Source organism: Myxine glutinosa, chromosome 5 (genome assembly GCF_964187855.1).
Source record: "Myxine glutinosa chromosome 5, kmMyxGlut1.1, whole genome shotgun sequence".
Taxonomy (NCBI): Eukaryota; Metazoa; Chordata; class Myxini; order Myxiniformes; family Myxinidae; genus Myxine; species Myxine glutinosa.
This window is the reverse complement of record NC_136265.1, coordinates 104138100-104154078: the sequence shown is the minus strand read 5'-3', so window position 1 is coordinate 104154078 and position 15979 is coordinate 104138100. Positions and strand designations below refer to the sequence as shown.

Below are 15979 nucleotides of genomic sequence, written 5' to 3'. Positions count from 1 at the left end.
TAAGATTAAGTTGTACATCACACTGTTCAAGTTCAATCTCATCTCCCCTCTCTCCTATTGGACACCAGCTTGTGCTAGGACAGTATTCTGGATTCCATTCTTGATTACTTTTTTGACTTCATGATTTCTCTGGAATTCCTTCTCGTCATCGGACAGATGAAAATCCTTCAGCACATTAACCAAAAGATAGTGGTTATATCTCTCATAGATAACCTACACAAGATCAGAAACTACTCCCACACCTGAAATGTGACTTTTATTGTAGGTACAGAACTGAGCCTGGTGTTGGCTTAGCGGTTAGGTTGCCGGCTTGGGATCCTCGGATCCTCGGTACGAATCCCGGTCGATCGCTGAATTAACGCCAGGGGGGTTGACTCAACCTGTCATCCTTCCGAGGTCGGCAAATTGAGTACCAATTCACTGGTAATTCCCTGTGTGTCGCAAAAGGCGACTAACAGGGTTGGCGGCAGGAAGGGCATCCGACCATAAAACATTGCCTCAAAAAAAGGGGACCAAGGTGCCCGAAAAAGGCCAACCCCTGCTCTGCAGGGAAAAATGGCCTCCAAAGGTGGTTGTTGTACAGTACTCGGAACTAGCCACAGTTCCTCTCTGAAAGGATACACCAACTCTCATATTTGCTTTTAGTCCGGGACCCCAGAAGGTTTATTCAAGTGAAAAGCGCCGGAACGTTTGACCTCATGGGCTGTTGGTGTCATCCACCGACATCACAAAAATGCATTGCTGCCGGGTCTGACCCATGGCTTTCTCCCCGAAAACACTCAATTAGTGACGCCATTACCGAAAAACCTATTTTGCTCAATATCTGGAGAACTATGCATGATAATATCACGAATAAGGTGTCTATACCCATGTTTTTATGGTGAAATATTACAATGCCAACTCTAGTGCTTGAAAATGTGGAGTTCACCCTGAAAGTTGCCTACTGGAGTCGTGCCATCTCTGTCTTTTGTTACAATGTGGCAAATAATGCATTGGTCTCTGTCCCTTTTTGTTATTTACAGATCATGGCAAATGACGCCCCCGTTTGCATAATTTGCAAAGAAAGAGGAGAAAAGAAACGTTCCCTGAAGTGTTTCAATTCCAGCAACTGGGAAACAGCCAAAAATGCTGCTAGACGGCGAAAGGCACTTCAAAGTGACAAGTTTTCGAACACCTCGGAAGAGATCAGAACAGCTGAGGGCCCAGAAGGCAAATATTACCACTCAGTGTGCCTCAGTCGATTCTGTGCTGTTAAGAGAGGAGCACCTCCAAGCACAGAACCATCTGAACCACCTCAGAAGACCACTCATTCAAGTTCCGATCATCCTTCTACCAGCACGAGAGGCGTCCTTGGACAGGAATGTATTTTTTGTGGACAGAAGAGGAAGAGGAAGTTGCAGAAAAATGAACCCCTCAGGCAATGTTTGACCACAGACAGGAGCAAGGCAATCCTTCTTGCTGCTAAGAAAAAGTGTGATACTAGGATCATTGGACTAGGGGAAGATCTTATTGCAAAGGAAGCCAAATACCATAACAGTTGTTGTCGTGACTATGTAAGACTGCATGTGACGGATGAAGAGCAAACGTCGAATCGGAAGATGCACGTTGAAGCCTTCAAAAACCTGTCGATGTTCCTCGAAAATGAAGTCATCAAAAACAAAACTCTCGTGTTGGTGTCAGTAATTTTCAATTTGTACAAAGAAGAGTTTCTTGCTCTTGGAGGAACACAGGATGACATTGATAGGTACACTACACAAAGTCTGATATTGAAGATAAAGGAACGATTCCCGGAAATCCTCGTTGACAAACGAGCAAACAAATCTGGAAACCTTGTATTCCACTCATCACTGACGTCTGCTGAGGCATTTGCTATGCTGACTGATTCCAATGAAAAGATTGAAGAAATCAGGTGTGCTGCCATGGCATTGCAGACAGAAATTCTTGCAATCCCCCAATCAAAGACCCCATCACCCACTTCAGTTCACACCCTGAAGGAAAATTCCCCAAGTATCCCCGATCTGACTCTCCTGTTCTTCCGTACTCTCATCGGTGGGTTGCAATCAGAAATTGGTGTAAATAACTCCAATCGGGATGTGATTGAGAGAAAAGCATTAGCTGGTGCATCGGATGCTGTGTTCAACTGTACCAGAGGAAGAGTTAGGCCTTGGAAGCATCAAGCCCTTGGGCTCGGGTTGGGAACACCGACAGGATCGAAAACAGTGTTGACCACCCTGAACCGCTTTGGTCATTGTATCAGCTACGATGAAGTGAAGCGGCTCGAGACTGAAATGGCCTACACCTGCTCTGACTTGGAACAGGAAACTCCGTGAACTAAACATTTACCTGGAAAGCTATACATTTTCTAGCAATAATGCGGGTGTCAGTGTAATTATTGACCATGTAAACATAGGTATAGACACCTTATTCGTGATATTATCATGCATAGTTATTCATATATTGAGCAAAATAGGTTTTTCAGTAATGGCGTCACTAATTGAGTGATTTCGGGGGGAAAGCCACGGGTCAGACCCAGCAGCAATGCATTTTTGTGATGTCGGTGGATGACCCCATCAGCCCATGAGGTCAAACATTCCGGCGCTTTTCACTTGAATAAACCTTCTGGGCTCCTGGACTATTTGTGAATTAACCTTTTAAAGAAGTGTTATCTTGAGAGCTCTTTTGATCTCATCATCACCAATGGGGTGTCCATGAGGCTAAATTTATATGTGAGTTTCCAAAGGCAGGTGCAAGTTGACGTGGAACTGATTCAACGCCCACTCTGGGTTGAGTTGAAATCCTTTCAGGAGAGATGTGTAATAGTACAGCGGATAAGCTCTCATATTTTAACAAATTGTGCATTTTATGAGAAAAGCATGAAATTTCTAGCATAGTTAGTATATACCATAAGGTTTATTTTCAGATGTGGAGGGAAGTCAGATTTGACCTCTGAGGACCATGAGAGGTCAAATCCAAAATGGCCGCCAGTCCACTGGGTCTAATGTTCTAACGCGCTTAATTTTGGAACCAAACAGTGTAGCAAAACATTATAGGTGTCATTTCCAACTAAATTGGGGATGCCCATTCATTTGGTGATACTTTTGAGATCGCCAGAACTCAAGGACATGCATTTAGGTCAAGGTCAAATTACGTTAAATATCTATTTTTATGATACTGCAGTTGGAACTGCTATTGGAAAAAGTTCATTTGAACTTTTAAAACTTAATTTTTTTCAGGTACAGGGAGGGATAGGTACAGAACACCCAAAGACCAGAAATGATGAAAAAAGTGTTTACACTTTATTTTTTATTTTTTTTTTATTTTTTTATTTTTTTATTTTTATTTTTTTTATTTGTATACAAGATCGAGGCTCGTGAAAGAGCGAACATTAATCACACAGAAAGACAAACAGACACACAAAACAAATAACATCGGGAGCGGTAGACAAGATGGGGAGAGAGGGGGAAGGACACAAACACAACATTTGAGAGCAGGGACCGAGAGACATGGAGACATCGAGAGAACTGTGGGAGGGAGAGGGCTTTGGGGGGGAGGCATGGGAAGGGGGTGGGGGGGTGGGAGAGGTATAAAACATATGGACACTGCCAAGACTTCCAGGAAAGAAGTTGGAATTTCAAACAAGGTGGATCTGGGGTGAATTAGTGGGGGTAGAAAAGATCAAGGTTTTGGATGGGGGAAGATAAGAGATGGTGGTGAACAGCTGTTTTGAAGACCTGGAGGGAGGAGTGTGATTGAAGTGAGTGTGGGAGTTTGTTCCAGAGGCGGGAGAAAAGAGGAATGAAAGAGTGAAGGTGAGCAGAGAGCCGAGATTTCGGCAGTTTAACCATCAGAGGGTGGCTGGCAGATCTTGTGCGACCTGTAGGAATATTTGGGGGACAGAGAACAGAGAGAGCTGGGGGAGCAAGGCCGGAGAGGAGTCGGTAGAAGACAGAAAGACCACCTACCTGCCTGCGGTGAGTGAGTGAAAGGCCCTCAGAGATAGCTTCATCGCGGGAGATTCCAATGATTCTGAAAGCTTTGGATTCAACAGCGTGAAGCCGAGCCAGGTGTGAGGCAGGAGCACCAGCCCATAGGGGAGAACAGTATTCCATTGAGCTGCGGATGAAAGCCTTGTATGTGGTGAGGAGCTCAGGTGTGCCTAGGAAGGACTTCGCACGACGGAGGATGCCCAGTCGGCGACTGGCTTTGGAGGCCAGCTTGGAAATGTGGTTTTCCCAAGAAAGATCATGGCAGATGGTGAGACCCAAAAGCTTGAGCGACAGAACTTCTTGGAGAGGATTGTTGAGAAAGTAGATGGGAGGGTTGTCCAGTCGATCTTTTCGGAGAGACATAGTAAGAGTGTGAGATTTGTCAGGATTGAAAGACATGTTCCACATGTTTGACCAGTCTGTGATTTTGTCCAGGTCTTCAGAGAGTGAGGAGGCTGCAGACTGCCGATCTGAGGGAAGAGGAATGGAGCGGCAGAGAGTGGAGTCATCAGCAAAGAGATACAGAGGATTTTCCAGAGAGTCGGAGAGATCATTGATAAAGACCAGAAAAAGCACAGGGCCCAGCACACTGCCTTGGGGAACTCCAGCCTGAACGGGAAGGGGAGATGAGAGAAATCCATTCAGGGCCACACGTTGACTACGACCAGAGAGGAAGTCCGCAAGCCATGCATGGAGATTTCCATGGATACCATAGGAGGAGAGTTTGGTGAGCAGAGCTGGGTGCCAGACCGTATCGAAGGCACGTGATATGTCAAGGGAGACAGCTCTGATTTCCTGTTTGGCATTGAGGACCTCCATCCATTGTTGAGACAGCAGAAGCAGCATGTCCAGAGTAGAGTGACCTGGTCTGAAACCAAATTGATGATCAGAGATCAAGCCATTGGAGAAGAGGAAAGATTTCATATCCGAAGCAATGATGGATTCCATGACTTTGCTGATAATTGGGAGCAGGCTGATTGGTCTGTAGTTGCAAGGATCTGTTTTTGCACCTTTTTTGTGTAAAGCGGTAATGTTTGCTGATGCAATAACATCATGGTAGCAATGCAAGGAATGATGCAATAACTTCTGAAAAAATAACTGTAGTTAACCAAGTATGTCCACAAAAGCTTACATTAAATCAAGTGCAATGATGAAAATTGGTAATGATCAAAATCTAACAGTCTCCAGAACAGAAGCACAGTGCAGTGCACTTGAGTGCAGCTTTGGCACTTGCAGCGTCCAGTGCACCCTTTCTTGCAGCCACAGTGGATCGATTTTGGCACGATTTTGATGCTTCAGGGAGAGTGCTCCAAAGAGGCTGCCACCCAGTTGTCTCCTTTGTCCAGCCCCAGTCAGATGGGTCTGGCATCTCTGGATCCATGACCAATGCCTGGTTCCAACAGTTGGCCTGGTAGCAAGTGTGCTTGATGTGCTGCTTGAGTGCTGCCTGGGTTGGAGGAATGTTCTCTAGAGTTCTACACTTCTGTGTGAAGAGCTGTTTCCTGGCATCATTCACTTCCGTGCTCTCACTGGTTCGGTCGTACATCAGTACCACAAATCGCTCCAGCAGTCACATTGAGCCTTCACTGACCTCACTTGGCATGCCTAGGAGTTAATTGAAAGCATCATTCACCTCTAAGAAAGACTTCCAAGTTTCCCAGGCAGACTTCTTTCCTCTGCCAGCGAATGCAGATACAGTATCACACCCGGTGAAAGCGTGAAAGATTGGGAGAGTCAGACACTGTGTTGGATTCAATGTGGCAACCATTTCGTGAACAGCTATGTACCGAAAGCTTGACCCGACACCAAAGGCAACCCACAGCTCATCAGGAGCATCCCCAATTTAGTTGTAAATGACACCTATAATGTTTTTCTACACTATTTGGTTCCAAAATTAAGCGCGTTTGAACATTAGACTCGGTGGACTTGCGGCCATTTTGGATTTGACCTCTCACGGTCCTCAGAGGTTAAATCTGACTTCCCTCCACATCTGAAAATAAACCTTATGGTATGTGTTGTGTAAAACCAATCAGGTCCACACAACTTTAGTCCAACGGTTTGGTTTAATTGCATTTAGATCATGACATCATCCTGTAAAGTAGAAAATACAATAAGTATACGATGTGACGTCACATGGGTCCATTCATATCATTCAATGCAAGCAAGCTGGGTATTCTATGCAGGCGTACCGTTAGCGAGTCTACCAGATGTAACATGTCACAGGAGAAGTCTCGGGGCCCCGTCCGCAGCAGCGGGTCTTATAGTCACGCCCCTAGCGGTGTCAACGAGCAGCGAGCATCACCCCGGGTTCAGTACGAATACGATTTCACTACATTCTCCCCCCCCGTCAGAATTATACGGCAGTGCGGCTAGAAGCGAGTGAGCGTCAGCATGAACAGGGTGGAACATCAGTCGACCCAACCGTATCGGGCCGGGCGGCGAATTTCCCTGCCAGCACGCGTCCGAAATTCCCCGGGTACGGCATCACGTATCCCTGTGTCCCCGGCGTCGGAGGCGCCAACAGGGTCGGGTGACGAAGGGGGTAACTCCAAGTCGTCGGGCCCAGGTAGTCTCGGCGAGGGGAGGGTCGGTAGACTTTCGGCGATGGGAGCGTCGGGAGAGGCCATAGTCTCATAGACGGGTTCGATCGGTTCGTCCGATTCCCTACTTAGGTCGTCGACCCCGCAAGGGGCAAGGTGACGGACGGAGACAGTAGTCTCTCGGCCATCAGCCGTCATCACACGAGCATGCTCAGGATTAGCCTGGAGAATCTGCACTTTGTCCACTAGGGGGTCGTACTTGCTCGCGCGAACCGCCCGTTTAAGGTAGGCCGGCCCGGGCCCAGCGAGCCAACTGGGCAAAGACCGTATACACCCCGAGCTCCTGGGGTGGTGGAAAAGTCGCTCGTGGGGAGTTTGGTTGGTTGCCGTACTCAGGAGAGCCCTGATCGAGTTCAACGCCGCAGGTAGCGACCAAGCCCATTTATCGAGGCCCCGGCCGAGGGTCCGGAGGTGGAGCATGACGGCCCTCCAGATAATCCCGTTGAAGCGTTCGATCTGCCCATTAGCCTGGGGTCTGTACGGCGTGGTGTAACTAGACGCAATGTTATTTTGAAGCAGATAGCCGCGCACCTCCTGAGACAAGAAGACCGCACCCCGGTCGGTATGGACATAGGCCGGGTAACCGAACATTGAGAACAAGTTCTGTAAGCATCGCATCACCGTGGCAGCAGTCATGTCCGCGCACGTATAAGCAAAGGGGAATCGCGAGTACTCATCTACGATAGTGAGCAGATAGCGAGAGCCGCTCGACACCGGCAATGGGCCCTTGAAATCCATCGCCAAGCGTTCCCACGGGCGTGTAGCCTTCACCAGAGTCCCCATGGGAGGGTTATAGAAACGCGGTTTGATTTCCGCGCAGATAGCGCAGTCGCGACAGATACGGCGGATATCGTCAATCGAGTATGGGAGATTCCCACTCCGCACAAAATGAGCGAAACGCGTTACGCCGGGATGGCCCGCAGTGGCATGCAGCACCCGTAGGCCCTCCAAAGAGGTGATACCGGCACATGTAGCTGGCCGTGATAAGGCATCTGCGGCCTGGTTATCCTTCCCTGGGCGATATTTGATGGTGTAACAGAAGTCGGCGAGTTCGATACGCCAGCGAGTGATTTTCTCGTTCTTAATGCGCTGGGCGTGTAAGGTGTCGTACATGAACGCAACGCTTTGCTGGTCCGTGATGATTTGGAAGCTCCGCCCGAGTAAGTACGGGCGCCATCGCCGAATAGACTCGACGATCGCATACGCTTCCTTTTCAACGGACGAGTGTCTCCGCTCAGCGGTGGTAAGAGTCCGAGAAAAGAAAGCCACGGGACGCCCCCCTTGGGAGAGGGTCGCCGCGATAGCCTGATCCGAGGCGTCACTTTCGAGGACGAACGAGCCGCTCTCGTCGATTGTCGCCACGGCGGCTCGGGCGATGTCGGCCTTAAGGCCGTCAAAGGCCGTCAATGCGGCCGGACTCAGGGGGAAGGTGTCGCAGGCCACAAGGGGGCGAAGTTTCGCGGAGAAACTTTGCACCCATTTGGAGTAATGGGCGAACAGCCCAAGGGCGCGCTTCAGGGACGCCCGATCGCAGGGAGGGGCCATGTCGAGCAAAGGTCGCAGACGCTCCTTATCCGGAGCGACAGAGCCATGGGTCACGGTGTACCCCAGAAGATCTATCGTGCGTAGGGAGTATTGGCACTTATCCTCGTTCATAGTTAAGTGATACCTCTGTGCGACCTCAAGGAAGCGCTTCAGATTAGCATCATGGTGCCCTTGGTCATATCCACAAACCGTAAGATTATCGAGGTAGACGAAAACATCGGTTAAGTGCTCCCGCGCAACGAGGTCATCCATGGCCCTCTGGAAACAAGCGACCCCGTTCGTTACCCCCAAAAGGCAGTCGCGTAAATTGGTACAACCGCTGCCCCGACTCAAATGCGGTATAGATACGATCCGCCCTAGAGATAGGGATCTGGTGGTACGCACTACGGAGATCGAGAGTGCTATAGACCGAATACTGGGACACCTGTTGTACTAGCGCGTCCATCCCCGGAAGGGGGTAGGCATCCAGCTGTGTAAAGCGGTTAATCGTTTGGGAATAGTCGATTACCATACGTCTGCGATGGGCCTCGCTGCGCACCACCAAGACCTGGGCGCGCCACGGCGACCTACTAGGTTCTATGATGCCGTCTTTCAAGAGCTGAGCCGTTTCGTCCGCAATGAATTGCATGTCAGCGCGAGAGTAGCGTCGGGATTTTACCGCGACAGGGGTGCAGTCGGAGGTTAGATTGGGGAACAGCGAAAGCGGCTGGACGTCCATTTGCGTTAGGGCGCACACCGCAAGCGCGTCGTCCGCCCCCACAACAAGAGTGTCAGGCCCACCAAACTCCATTACCAGACGTCCATGCAGTTTAAGAAAATCGTGTCCTAACAGAATATCAGCACATAATGCAGGTAAAACCATAAGGTGTACATCAGGGAAAACCCGTCCCTTTAGCACGAGTTTCAATCGGCATTCCCCCTTCGTGCTGAGTCGAAGCCCCTGGGAAGCCATGAAGATCCGTCTCGTAGACCTCCAGATCCGCCATCCATGCCGGAGCACAAGTCGCTGGTCGATAAAACTATCCGTAGATCCTGTATCCACCAAGGCCCGAACACAATGGCCTTCGACCATGAGGGGAATAAGGGCTTGAGCCAGGCCAGACGAGGCAGCTGGGAGCGGGACTGAGCCCAACAATGGGTCGGTCCAGCCTCGCGGGTGGATCCTACGCCAGCAGCAGTTTTGCGGTTGTGGCCGGAGTCTGTGTTGTCCATGGGAAATCCATTATCGTCATCAGAGGGCTTTCCCAAGCATTCCAGTGTTTCGCGATTCAAAAACTGACAATTTTGGCAGAAAAAGGCTTCCGTAGTATTCGAAATCGCCTTTTGACAATTTTGGCAGAAAAAGGCTTCCGTAGTATTCGAAATCGCCTTTTGACATTTTTGGCAGCAAAAGGCCTCCGTAGTCTTTGAAATCTCCTTTGTCGGGGCGTGGGCCGCCGTTAGCTCGTGGACGACTCGAGGAGAACGTTCCGCTGGGGCTTGGCGTGGCTTCAAAGCCCCTTGCGTGGCCCGGAGATTGGTCAAGGACACGTCCTTTGTGCCCGATGGAGGATGAGACGATGGTGGCTGTCCAGAGACGCCCGCCAAGGACGTCTGAGCGCCCAGGGGCCCGCAGAGAGGGGCCCTCCCCTTCGAAGTCGGGTAAGACGCCGGGTGTCGGGCTCGGCTCGCGGGCTCCGCAATGAGCCCATTCAAGGTCGCCGCACCCGCGCGACCGCGGCCGCGCGAGTCCATGAGCCGCGAGCCGCGTGCCGTTTTCCTGCACACTTTCGCGTAATGACCCTTTTGCGAGCACAAATGGCATATAGCATCTCGTGCCGGACACACGACCCGGGCATGACGTGGCCCCCCACAAAAAAAGCATGCGGCCCCGCGTAAGGCCTTGGGTCTGGTCGTAACGGCAGCCGTCAGGGCTGGGTCATCCTCCGGAGCATCCCGGAGTTCAGCGAGCGGATCCGCGTCCTCGGCGGTAGCACTCTCTGGCCGGGCGTGTAGTGTGGTGCCCGCCACGAGGTGCGTGCGATCATAGGTGTTCGATTGCATCCGCGCTTCGGTGTACACTGTCCCTTGCTCGAGTGCCGTAGCGAAGGTCAGGTCGGTCTTCTCCAAGAGTTTGAGCCTTAGTTCCTGGGAGGAGACCCCTGCAACGAAGGCATCTAAAAGACGATCATCCTGAGCCTGCGCGGGAGTCCGTGGCTCCCTGACGCTGTCCAGCAAAAGCTGCCGGAGCTCCTGGGCGTAATGGTCCATTGCCTCGTTGGGTTGCTGACGTCGCGTTTGCAGCAAATATCGTGCATGCACCGGGCTTTTTTCCTTTATGTACAGCCGTTTGAGCTCCGCGATGGCAAGGTCATACGTCTCGCATTGAGCGATAGCGTTGTATACCCGGTAGTCGATTTTTGAATGGAGAGTTGCTAGCTTCGCGGCAGCCGTCGGAGCGGTCTCAGGCTCATCAAAAAGATTCTCCAATTGTCGGAGCCAGTGCTTCAGCTGCAAGCCTCCATCCGTGGCTTGTGGGTCGGCGCTGAATACGGACACCGTCAGCGTCTTGTTGCCAGCCATGTCTGTAGATCTTAAATGCAATTAAGTGTTGTGTAAAACCAATCAGGTCCACACAACTTTAGTCCAACGGTTTGGTTTAATTGCATTTAGATCATGACATCATCCTGTAAAGTAGAAAATACAATAAGTATACGATGTGACGTCACATGGGTCCATTCATATCATTCAATGCAAGCAAGCTGGGTATTCTATGCAGGCGTACCGTTAGCGAGTCTACCAGATGTAACATGTCACAGGAGAAGTCTCGGGGCCCCGTCCGCAGCAGCGGGTCTTATAGTCACGCCCCTAGCGGTGTCAACGAGCAGCGAGCATCACCCCGGGTTCAGTACGAATACGATTTCACTACAGTATGCACTAACTATGTTAGAAATTTCATGCTTTTCTCATAAAATGCACAATTGTTATTGTTATCCGCTGTACTATAATGGCTTGGAGAGACAATCCGAGATCAAAGCAATTACAAAGGACCACCAGCAATTACAAGAGTAACACAGTTGTAAAAGAAACAGCACAATAATTACAACGATCAGTACAACAGAACTCTTTGATAATCTCTAAAAAAATGTTCCTTGAGTTCAGCTTTATATAGGAGTTTTCACAACACAATGGTATAGGATGCAGGTGTGGGGTGAGGGAATTAAGGTATAAGCCACCCTATCTACTCGAGGTGATGTCTTGCGTCAAAGAATCAAAAGGGAACTGTGTGAGGATGCAAGACGTCAAAGAGAGCGGAGGGGTGTTGTCTGAACCCCGGACAATCCTCGATTCATGATGTCTTGTGTTACGGGGTCCCCCCCGCCTTACCCCTGGTCTCGGTGGACCTCCGGACGCCGAGAGGGTCCCCGGCAGAAAGATGTTTTTATCCCTCACTGGAACCAGCAAATGAAACAGTCGAGTCAAATGATGCAACCCCACCCGGTTATAAGCAAACCATACTATATTATAAATCCCACACAAAGAGCCATACCGCAATGGGGCAAGCCATACAGCAATGAGGCAATCACACACTTTCAAATCCTACGATACTATCCTTATCAAGCCCCTCAACGCCACACTCACGATCAAGCCCCTCAACCCCACACTCACGGCACCTCCCCCAATGTCTCTGCTCCACTCCAAGGCGAAGTCCCAATGTCTCTGTGCGCTCCCGCGATCGGGGAGTCGAGGCCCGATGGTCAATTGAGGCGTCGATGAGCGAGACGACCCCGAGGTCGCGTGCTCAGCCCCCAGCAGCACAGCGGTGGAGAGGAACCTCACAAAGATTCGCTCCGATGTACACGTTGCGGTTCAGCCTGTGAGCCTCCGTATAATTCGCACGTGCCCCTCTCTGGTACGGCCGTTCCTGGCAATCCACCAGGGAATAATGCCCAGCCGACACGACGAAAGCCTGTTCCCTGCAAGGTGCTCGCGGCTTTCGCTCCAACTCTTCCGGTCTCGATCCGGATTTTCCCACCACCTTTTATCAGGAGCGCTTTTAACCCTTTTAACCACAACAAGCATCATCTGGAATCAACCATGAACAAGAACCACCATAATTAGGGCCGGTATCCGTAACACTTACTCCTACTTCACTCCGTCCAAATTATCTAGTGGGCCAGAGGTTGTTGTCTTTTGCCGGCACAAATGGCTTTGAGAATTGTGCTGTGGTGTCCTTGTCTGACATTCGTCTGTCTCTCTTGTAGACACTGTGGCCCCATTGCATTAATTTTATTATTATACTGTTCTTTTAACATACATACGTCGTCTTAAGTTTATAGAGTATACATATATATATACAGTGCATTCAGAAAGTATTCAGACCCCTTTACTTTTTTCACATTTTGTTATGTTGCAGCCTTATGCTGAAATCGTTGAAATTCATTTTTTCTCTCATCAATCTACACTTGATACACAGAATCACAATACAATACATAGAATCTTGTTTCTCACAGTCTGAGAGTCCTTTAGGTTGTCCTTCTGGAAGTTTCTCCCATTTCCACACAGCATCTCTGGAGCTCAGCTAGAGTGACCTTCGGGTTCTTGGTCACCTCTCTTACCAAGGCCCTTCTCCCCCGATTGCTCAGTTGGGCCGGGCGGCCAGCTCTAGGAAGAGTCCTGGTTGTTCCAAACTTCTTCCATTTAAGAATTATGGAGGCCTCTGTGCTCTTGGGAACCTTCAATGCAGCAGAAATTTTTTTGTAGGCTTCAGCAGATCCGTGCATCGACAAAATCCTGTCTCTGAGCTCCGCAGGCAGTTCCTTCGACCCCATGGCTTGGTTTTTGCTCTGATATGCATTGTCAGCTGTGAGACCTTGTATAGACAGGTGTGTGCCTTTCCAAATCATGTCCAATCAATTGAATTTACCACAGGTGGACTCCAATCAAGGTGCAGAACCATCTCAAAGATGATCAAGAGAAATGGGAGGCACCTGAGCTAAATTTCAAGTGTCATAGCAAAGGGTATGAATACTTATGTAAATGTGATATTTCAGTTTTTTCTTTTTAATAAATTTGCAAAACTTTCTAAAATCCTGTTTTCTCTTTGTCATTATGGGGTATTGAGTGTAGATTGATGAGGGAAAAAATGAATTTAAACGATTTCAGCATAAGGCTGCAACATAAAATGTGAAAAAAGTGAAGTGGTCTGAATATTTTCTGAATGCACTGTATGTATGTATATATATATATATATATATATATATATATATATATATATATATATTGTTGTGGATTTGAGAATGGTGTTGTAGTTTTTATTATCGTTGTAAGTGTAATTAAATTGTTGTAAAATATCACCCTCCTTCCTCCAGTTGTTGTGTATAAAGGTCAAAGGTCGTTCCGTAGTTATTCCATAAACAATCACGTAGCCAATCATATATCCTCCTATACAGTTATCTCCTTATTCTATGTAGGTTAAGGCTCTGTTCCCACTAGTTAACACTGCATTGCACCAAATTCAAACAAGGTAGATTCCTTTCACCTTCCCCTTTCAACAATTGCCAACTGCACTGGGCGGTTTGCGGCATTCTGCCGCTGCTGTGGGGTTGTGGTTGTTTTCACCCCAAACTCCATTAGCCACGAGGTCATCTCGGAGCCGAAGGTGGGAGGAGTCGGCCCAGCGCCGGGAACAAGGCGTGGCCTTGCCAACGCCTCCTCTAAGGGCGGGATCGGCGAGCCCTCGCGACCAATCAGGGCCGAGGCGACCTCACCGATGGGCGTGTCCTGGAGGCCGGCGGCTTGATCGCCGGAGGCGATATAAAAACGCCCGCGCAAGCATTTTGGGAGAGATACGGCAGATGAGTCCAGATGCGTCAGAGAGTTGGCAGTCCACCGGGAGAGAGTTGAGTGGAGCTGATCAGTTCAGTGGAGGAGGAGCAGTGAGGGTTGAGCGCAGGAGGCGGAGGACACGTGAGACCGCTGCCGGTGTGAAACCGATTACGTGGAGCTGCCGGCTCCTCGCTGCCAGCCGAAGCGGAGCTGTGTTTGCCGGGTTTTCGCCTCGAACCCAAAAGCACGGATCGGAGCGCGCGCTCAGAGCTGGACATCGACGCCTACCATCTGCCTGGACCCTTCTCTGCCGTCCCAAACCATTCCTGCCATTCCTGTCATCATCCCCCGTGTAAGTGTGCTTGTAGTCTGTCTTGTGTCTTGTCCTGGGGTATAAATTAAGCCTGTTTAGTTAAGCTAGCGTTGCACTGTGTCTCCTTGCTTCTTTCTGTCTTTTATTTTATTATCCTTCCTTCTTCCTTGGTTTCTTTAATTGTTTAAATAGTAGTAATAAATAGTATTCGTATTCCCAACCTTTTGCCTTTGTCTTCTTCTTCTTCTTCTCATCTGTCGTCTTTGTCTTTTCCAAATTGAATACCTGTGGCACGATTTGGCCAACGTTCAGGAATCGGGTCTAGTCATTATTAATAGTTCGTGCCGCGGTTGCTTAAAACCGCTCGGCAATTAACATCTGTCCGCGGTATGAACGGGGCTGTGCCACCGGCCTTTCCGGAGGTCACTGTACAGCGCCCGGGACCACGTCGGTCAGTCATAACATAAGCGAGGGGATTAATCCCCCCTTGGTAAGTGGGGAAGGCTGACGTTGGATTCCGTAACAATATATACATATATATATTTATATATATATATATATATATATATATATATATATATATATATATATATATATATATATATATTGATTGCGGATCTGCCGCCAGCCTTCTCCCCTTACCAAGGGGGGATTAGTCCCCTTGTCTTTGACTGGCCTGGTGGGCCCGGGACCTATGACGTCCCTCCCGGACAGCGCGAAATAGGGTATTAGGACTAAAATTCGCTATTACCTAATTACTCGCGCTGCCCTGAAACGAGGAAATAAGCCCCGCACGAACCACGTGTGTTGAGGCGCCAAGCGGTGTGTACACGCGATCCGTGCCGTTATCACTTACTAGACCCCGATTCAAGCGGTTCTTATTCGTGCCACGCTCAGTCAATGGATAAATCACAAAGGCGATCAAATTGGAAAAAGGAAGAACAAGATTTATTTACACTATACAATATGATTCAAGAAAAAGGGGACACAGTGCAGCCTTATACAGTCTTACTTAATACCCAGGACAAATGGGCCCGTCTCACACACACACACTCACACGGGGCTTGCAGCTGCAGGATGATGGTCAGCACGTCCAGGGATGGCTCTCGTGCAGCTCCCTCCGGTCTCCGGCTCGTCCCGTGCAGATGGTAAGAGGAGAAGGCAGGAGCTCTCCGCGTGTCGTCTTGTACGCACAGGGTTATTACGGGGCGAATGGTAGGGTGTGCGCTCTGGCGGTTAATCACTGGCGGCCATGGCCGCGTTTACTCGCGTGGCTGAAGTAGGCTATATTCGCCACCGGCGCGTCTGGCTGCAGCCGTGTACTCGTATCGCCTACGCCTATTCTTCTTCCCCTCTGGCGCGCACGTAATATGGCGAGTTTACAGTTCAATGCCTCCAAAGCGAGCGAGTCCTCAAATCCTCAAAGTCCTCTCGATAGCAAGTCCTCGCATCAAGCCCTCTCCCAACAAGTCCTCTCTCTCTCCTCTGCGAGTCCTCTCCCAACAAGTCCTCTGGTAGCAAGTCCTGTTCAAGGGCTTTGTGCAGCGACTTATATAGGCACGCCCCACAAACCTTCTCGAACTCACCAGACGCGCCTCTCCACGCCCTCTCACGCCATGCCGCTAGAGCCCTGATTGGCTGGTGGCTCTTACCGTCATCGCCTCTGACGCTCCGATCTCAACGCCGCCCCCACCCCGACCCCGCGCTCCTCCTCTCAGGCCTACCTC

At 49.7% G+C, this 15979-nt stretch overlaps 1 protein-coding gene across 4 annotated transcripts in view; it reads left to right on the top strand.

The window, feature by feature from the left end:
* LOC137427288 (uncharacterized) overlaps positions 1-15979 on the top strand; it is an 87658-nt gene that overhangs the window by 35407 nt on the left and 36272 nt on the right. The gene's annotated exons all lie outside the window — the stretch shown is intronic.